This window comes from Heterodontus francisci, unplaced genomic scaffold, assembly GCF_036365525.1.
Source record: "Heterodontus francisci isolate sHetFra1 unplaced genomic scaffold, sHetFra1.hap1 HAP1_SCAFFOLD_102, whole genome shotgun sequence".
Classification (NCBI taxonomy): Eukaryota; Metazoa; Chordata; class Chondrichthyes; order Heterodontiformes; family Heterodontidae; genus Heterodontus; species Heterodontus francisci.
The window spans coordinates 5,768,186-5,775,553 of record NW_027140380.1 but is presented as its reverse complement, the minus strand read 5'-3'; the positions used below and the strand labels follow the sequence as shown (position 1 = coordinate 5,775,553).

The following is a 7,368-nucleotide window of genomic DNA, read 5'->3' as shown; positions in this document are numbered from 1 at the left end:
AAGTCAGCAGACCCACAGAAAAACAGGAGGTTGAGAGTTCAGATCCAGTGATAGACTGGACAAATATCGAGCCAGTGCTTTTTTCTTTATAACCTGACATCTGTCCACTTGGCTATTGCACCTCATCTCGATGTATCTGATAATACTGATACTATTTGTATTCCACAGTTGCTTTGAAATCACAGGTAATATAAATGGATTGGGAATGTCAATGGTCAGGAACCATTAATGGATTGGGATAGTCAATGGACTGGAAAATATCAGTGGATTGAGAAATTCTATAGACTGAGTTATATCAATGGATTGGGACAGTTCAGTACATTGTGAAACATCAATGGATTAGGAAACAGGAATTAAAGGGACAGATGGGGTTCAACCTGGAAAAGTGTGAAGTGATTCATTTTGGAAGGTCGAATTTGAATGCAGAATACAGGCTTAAAGACAGGATGCTTGGTAGTGTGGAGGAACAGAGGCATCTTGGGGTCCATGTCCATAGATCGCTCAAAGGTGCCACCCAAGTTGATAGGGTTGTTAAGAAGGCATATGGTGTGTTGGCTTTCATTAACAGGGGGATTGAGTTTAAGAGCTGCGAGGTTATGCTGCAGCTCTATAAAGCCCTGGTTCGACCACACTTGGAATATTGTGTTCAGTTCTGGTCGCCTCATTCTAGGAAGGATGTGGAAGCTTTAGAGAAGGTGCAGAGGAGATTTACCAGGATGCTGCCTGGACTGGAGGGTATGTTTTACGAAGAAAGGTTGAGGGTGCTAGGGCTTTTCGCATTGGAACGAAGAAGGATGAGAGGTGACTTGATAGAGGGGTACAAGATGATGAGAGGCATAGATAGAGTGGATAGCCAGAGACTTTTTCCCAGGGCAGAAAGGGCTATCACCAGGGGACATAATTTTAAGGTGATGGAGGAAGGTTTCGGGGAGATGTCAGAGGTAGGTTCTTTACACAGAGAGTGGTGGGTGCGTGGAATGCACTGCCAGCGGTGGTAGTAGAAGCAGATACATTAGGGACATTTAAGCGACTCTTGGATAGGTACATGGATGATAGTAGAATGAAGGGTATGTAGGTAGTTTGATCTGAGAGTAGGTTAAAGGTTCGGCACAACATCGTGGGCCGACGGGCCTGTACTGTGCTGTACTGTTCTATGTTCTATGTTTCAGATGAAAGGATTGCATTAATCAATGGATTAGAATGTGGAGAGGCAGGAGAAAATGATGCCATTTTAAGTAGGGGGCCGGGGGTTAGTAGAAACAGACCAGGGCTATTTTACTCTCTATCTCACTCCTTTCTTCTATCTGGCTCATTATCACATCCTCTCTCTCTCAGAGCGGTGGGAATCACTGGAACCCACACTTGCTGCTCAGATTGTTTGGTTCCGGGAAAATACAAGATCCACATCAGATTGACAGGAAGGATAAATGTGATTCAGAGCCAATCATATTCCTTTTGGTGATGTGTGCTCAGCTTTGTTATATCAGCAAAGGCAGCAGGAAATGCAAATCCTGAAGAGTTTTGACAGAGTGAAGAAGGAGAAAGTGTTGCCAGTGACAGAAGGGTCAGTAACCAGAGGAAACACATTTAAAGTAATTGACAAAAGAATTCGAGTTGTGATGAGGAGATTGTTTTTTCCGCAGTGTGTTGTTCTGGTCTGGAATGCAATCCTGAAAGGTCAGTGGAAGCAGATTCAATGTTAACTCTAAATGGAATGGGATATGTACCTGACATGGAAAATATGACAGGGCAATGGGGGAAAGGACAGGAGTGCGGGATGTGGGATGAGATTACATTAGAGATACAGCACTGAAACAGGCCCTTCGGCCCACCGAGTCTGTGCCGAACATCAACCACCCATTTATACTAATCCTACATTGCTACCAAACATCCCCACCTGTCCCTATATTTCCCAACCACCTACCTACATAAGTGACAATTTATAATGGCCAATTTACCTATCAACCTACAAGTCTTTTGGCTTGTGGGAGGAAACCGGAGCACACAGAGAAAACCCACGCAGACACAGGGAGAACTTGCAAACTCCACACAGGCAGTACCTGGAATCGAACCCGGGTCCTTGGAGCTGTGAGGCTGCGGTGCTAACCACTGCGCCACTGTGCCGCCCTTAATAGAATAGCTCTGTTAAATATCAAGCAAATGCACTGTAAAAAGGTTCAGTACTTGGACCTCAGTTATTTTCACTCTGTCAATGGCAGAGAAGGCTCGAGGAACCATGTGGCTGCTTCTCATGTTCTTCACAGTGTCCAGAATAAAGTGTAACATGACACTGATTTCCAGATGGCCGACACAAATGCAACGCACATCTTTTCTGGAAACATCACATTTAAAGTGAGAATCTAATCATAAGGCACGGACGGGATTGAACCCGTGATCTTCAGTTTTCGAGACTGACGCCTTACCACTTGGCCACCATGCCTTTTATTAATGGACACCTGAGGCTCCAGAGGAGGATTTGTGATTCTTTTTCAATTTGGTTGAAACAGCATCGAGAAACATGCACAGAAATAAAGAGGGATTGTGGAATGGGTAACAGATCAGCCTCATTTACATCATCAGCATCATGAAATCTTCATTCAGACGTTCCATTCCCATCCTCAGCTTTTCTCACATCTGTGCAATAATATAAGAGTGGACATTGGGTTGTTACTGGGCAGATTATATAAATAGACTATGTGCATCATCACAGGAAGTGATGTAATATAATCTGTGTGGCACCTCATGGAGAGTTGTCGATGAAACCTTCAATGCAAGGTGTGTAGAGTAAACTCAGGTTATTTTAACCGTCAGATTCTTATAAATTCTGTACTAAGCCTTGACAGATATCAGAATATTATATGGGGCCACAGTAAACCAAAGCGAAGATGGAGAAATCTTTGCCTGCACCTTTGAAAAGGTCACTGGACTGAACCAAGCCGAGGAGTGGCCGAGATGGTTCCAGAGGTTTGCAAGGTATCGTACTGCATCGGGTGTCGTGCAGAAGCCAGACATGGAACAGGTCAGTACGCTATTGTCTGCAATGGAGGGAGTGTGCAGGCAACATCCTCATGAAGAACAGAAGGCTGCATGTGAAGAAGTTATTAAGGCACTCAAGACATATTTTAATTGAGGAAAAAATGTCATCGTGGAGCCAAAGTTAAAACGCTGCATTTGCTGACAACGCAACCACCAGGTGACGCTGTACTAGCACATGCGCAAATGCAGCCTCTTCCACTGAAACGTCACTGTCTGTGACATTCAGGCAGCTGCCTGGATTAAAGATGGAGCTACTCAATTTATCACAGAAAACAACTTCGACCCAAAAATCCCCTCAAAGTTTGCCATCGCCGCCTCCGTCCCACCCCAACAGTCCCCCGCTACCTCTTGCGCATTCGCGTTATACAGTACCAAGTCATCTTAATGCACCTAAAGTGAATTACTTTCGGAGCAGTGACTGTCATTTCATAAGCAAATATGGCACATATCTACACAATGGACATGTTTTGGTTGATACTCGGAGAACGTTGCGCTGTTTGAAGTCTCATCAGAAGGACAGCACCTCTGACAGTGCTGCACACCCTCTGTAATTCAGTGAGGTTTCATAGAGTCATAGAGTTATACAGCACAGAAACAGGCCCTTCGGCCATCGTGTCCGTGCCGGCCATCAAGTACCTATCTATTCTAATTCCATTTTCCAGCACGTGGCCGTAGCCTTGTATTCTGTGGCGTTTTGAGTGCTCATCTAGATACTTCTTAAATGTTGTGAGGGTTCCTGCCTCTACCACTCCTTCAGGCAATGTGTTCCAGATTCCAACCACCCTCGAGGTGAAACATTTTTTCCTCAAATCCCCTCTAAACAGTGCCATCCCATTCTCCGGACAATCATTCCCCGCTTCCCCCCATCCCACTCTCTGACTGCTCACTCCCCGCTTCACCCACCACCACCCCCATCCTGCTCTCTGGCCGCTCACACTCCAGGCCATGGGCTCTGCCGCTTCCCTCCTCTCGGCCACTCACTCCAACATTGCCCCATCACCCCTCGAGGCTCGCCTTGCTTTCTCGGGTGGTGCGGTGAAGAATGATCGAATATTGGAGCGAGAGGCCGAGAGGAGGGAAGCAGCATGGCTGAGAGCTAGTGTCTGGAGGGACGTAGGGGGGAAGCGGGCCGTGAGTGGACGGAGAGAGGGCAGTGCGGGGGTGGGGGGGGTAGCAAGCGGCCGGAGGGCGGGGGAGCGGGGTAGCGAGGAGCGGGCAGCGAGCGGCCTGGAGTGAGTGGCTGAGAGGGGGTAGAGAGTTTTCCCGCGCATGCGCCACTTCGTCCTGGAAGACGGAGGCTGAGCATGCGCAGCATCTCAAAGCGCAGGAGACTGTTTGTGCATGTGCGCAGCTTGGAGCGCTCTGATGACGTCGGCTGGCTGCTGCATTGTCAGGAATCACTTTGAATTTAATAAGCGGACAAAACAGAAAGGGGAGAGTATTCATTCATTTATCAATGACTTGTACAATCTCAAGGAGGATTGTGAATACCGCAACTTAAGGGAAGAGCTGAATGGAGACAGGATTGTGTTCGGGGTATTAGACAACACCCTTTCAGATCATCTACAGTCCAGGGCTTGTCTCACATTAACGAAAGAGTTTCAATTGAGCAGACAAACAGAGGTTAGAAAGTTTAACCAATCCGTTGTCCAAGGGGACAGGGAGAGTCTGATCTCGAGAGTTGCAGACTCAATTGAATTTGTTCAGAAAACAAAAGGAAAAATTAGGGGTAAAAGACAAGAAAGACGGGAAGAGCATCTAGTGGTAGCTGCAACCAATTGCAGTAGGTGTGGCCTCGCCAAAGAAGCTGAGTGTTTTTCCTGCAGAAAGATGGGACACTTTCAGTCAGTGTGTGGCAGTAAAATACCAGCGCTGAATATAATTAAAGGGAAATCCCCAGAGAGCAAAAACATTAATGAAGTACAGGATATCCAAAGTGTGGAAATACATTTTTTAGGTGAAATCCAGGAAATAAAGTGAGAGTTGCTGGACGACAGAAATTCTGAAATATTTTAAGATAGAGGTAGATAGATTCTTGATAAACAAGGGGGTGAAAGGTTATCGGGGGCAGGTGGGAATGTGGAGTTGAGGTTACAATCAGATCAGCCATGATCTTATTGAATGGTGGAGCAGACTCGAGGGGCCGAGTGGTCTACTCCTGCTCCTAATTGGTATGTTTGTATGTAAGAAAACATGTTCTAGACACAATGAGAACTATCATTTGTTTGGAAATGGATTTGAAACCCCCTTTTATCGAAAGGTTATAGAGCTTTAATTTTTCTACAATTAACAGACAAATCCTTGTGGAGTTGAGATTGACAGAAACAATGGGCTGGATTCTATAGAGCCCTCAACGTCGAGATCTGTGGTGGGGGTGGGGTGGGAGCCGCCTGAAGATGGCCCCGGATGAGGCCCGCCACGGACCTCAACGCCGGCAGGGCCTGGCTCGATATTGCCGGCGACGGCGAGGCGTTGTGGGGGGACCCCCACCGCTCGGCAACGGGACCACAAACCTGCATTAATTATTATCCCATCACTTCCTGATATCCAGCTGCGATCTTCAGCCCGGTGACCGGCACTGCCGTGCCTTCGGAGCCCCATCCGGGGAAATGAGGTGCAACACTGGTGGGGAGGGGGAAGAAGGTAAGTTTCTCAGTGTGGGGGAGGGGGGACGGAGTCAAATTAATGTCATGGGTGTAGGGGATGGTGGGAAGGGTTATAGTTTACAGTTTGTGCAGTTTTGGGCGGAAGGTCAGATGGTAAAGGTAGGTTTTGGGAGGGAAGGGCAAATAATTAATTTAACTGTTATTGGGGGGATGGGAGAGAGGCAAAAGCAATGTATTTATTTCATTTCATTTCATCTTCCTTTAAATATTTTCCAGTCGGACTAACAGCCCTTTAAAAATGGCTGACACTCCAGTACAGTACTACGGCAGTGCTGCACTGTCAGAAATGCTGTTTTTCAGGTGAGACAGAAAACTGAGGATCCCTCTGCCCTCTCAGGTGGATGTTAAAGGTACCATGGCACTATTTCAGAGAATAGAAGGGGAATTATTTCTGGGGTACTGGTCATTGTTTAACCCTGAATCAACATCACTTAAAAACAGATTATCTCGTTTTTATCACGTTGTTGTTTCTGGGAGCTTGCTGTGCGCACATTGGCCACCATGTTTCCTACATGACCACAGTGACTACACTTGGAAAGTCCTTCATTGGCTGTAAAAGGCTTTGCAACGTCCTGTGGTCGTGAAATGCAAGTCTTGCTTTTTCCATTGTTATCAATGTCATTGTGATCAAAAGATAGGATTCGTGAGCACAAAATTTAAATCAATTTCGATTAAAATAATGTAAAAGCATCTATATTCTTGCACTGTACTTAATAATCTCCATCTTCCTATCCTTGCAGAGTGCAATGTCATCGACCCTGAAATTGATTCCACAATCTCATGGAATCACAGAGTCAGAGAATGTTTAAGGCACAGAAAGAGGCCACTTGACCCATCGTGTCTGTTCCACAAACAATTTCAGCCCAGCTCTGATGAAAGGTCACAGATCTGAAACGTTAACTCTGTTTCTCTCTCCACAGGTGCTGCCAGACCTGCTGAGTATTTCCAGCATTTTCTGTTTTTATTTCAGATTTCCAGTATCTGCAGTATTTTGCTTCTGTGTTACTTTGAAAGTTAAAACTGACCCACCTGTCTACAATTCACACTGGGGTCTCCCATGAAATGATTCTGTGTAATGTTGTTAGAATGAATGCAGACTCCGAGCACAGAGCTTCCTGTGGGGAATTGGGGATATGAAAACCAGCAGACTGCAGGAATTTCCACTGGGAGCACAAATTCACAAAATCTACCTTTTATATATCGAATCAATTTAATTGTCCTTCTGGAAAATTATTTTGAAGCAACTTAAACATCAACCCACAGCTCCATGACTGGGTCAATTATGAGGTCATCCTCTGACAGGTCATGTGACAGCTGGAGCCACAAGACATCAGAACTAGATTTGTGACTGGATTAAAACCCGGAATCCTGTCACAATGGCTTTTCAAATAAAGCTGTTGCTGTTTGAAAACACAGCAGTTAAACTTTCTGCCTGACCATGAGGGGAGCTAGGGAGAAATTTACAAAACTCAATCCTTCAACAAAATAGTTCAAAAATCATTCATATCGAAATCATGTGAGGATTCATATGCAGTAGAGAAACAAGCAGAATACAGAAAGTACAGAGGAGAGCTGAAAAAGGAAATGAGATCAGCAAGAGAATGTATGAGAAAAGATTAGCGGGTCACATAACTGGGAACACTGAAGTCTTTTACCAACATATGGA

The 7,368-nt window shown here is 45.5% G+C and overlaps 1 non-coding gene across 1 annotated transcript; it reads right to left on the bottom strand.

The window, feature by feature from the left end:
• Window positions 1-2,369: 2,369 nt before the first annotated feature.
• trnas-cga (transfer RNA serine (anticodon CGA)) lies at window positions 2,370-2,440 on the bottom strand. Its single transcript has one exon. It is a non-coding gene; the product is annotated as a tRNA-Ser (tRNA).
• Window positions 2,441-7,368: the final 4,928 nt, after the last annotated feature.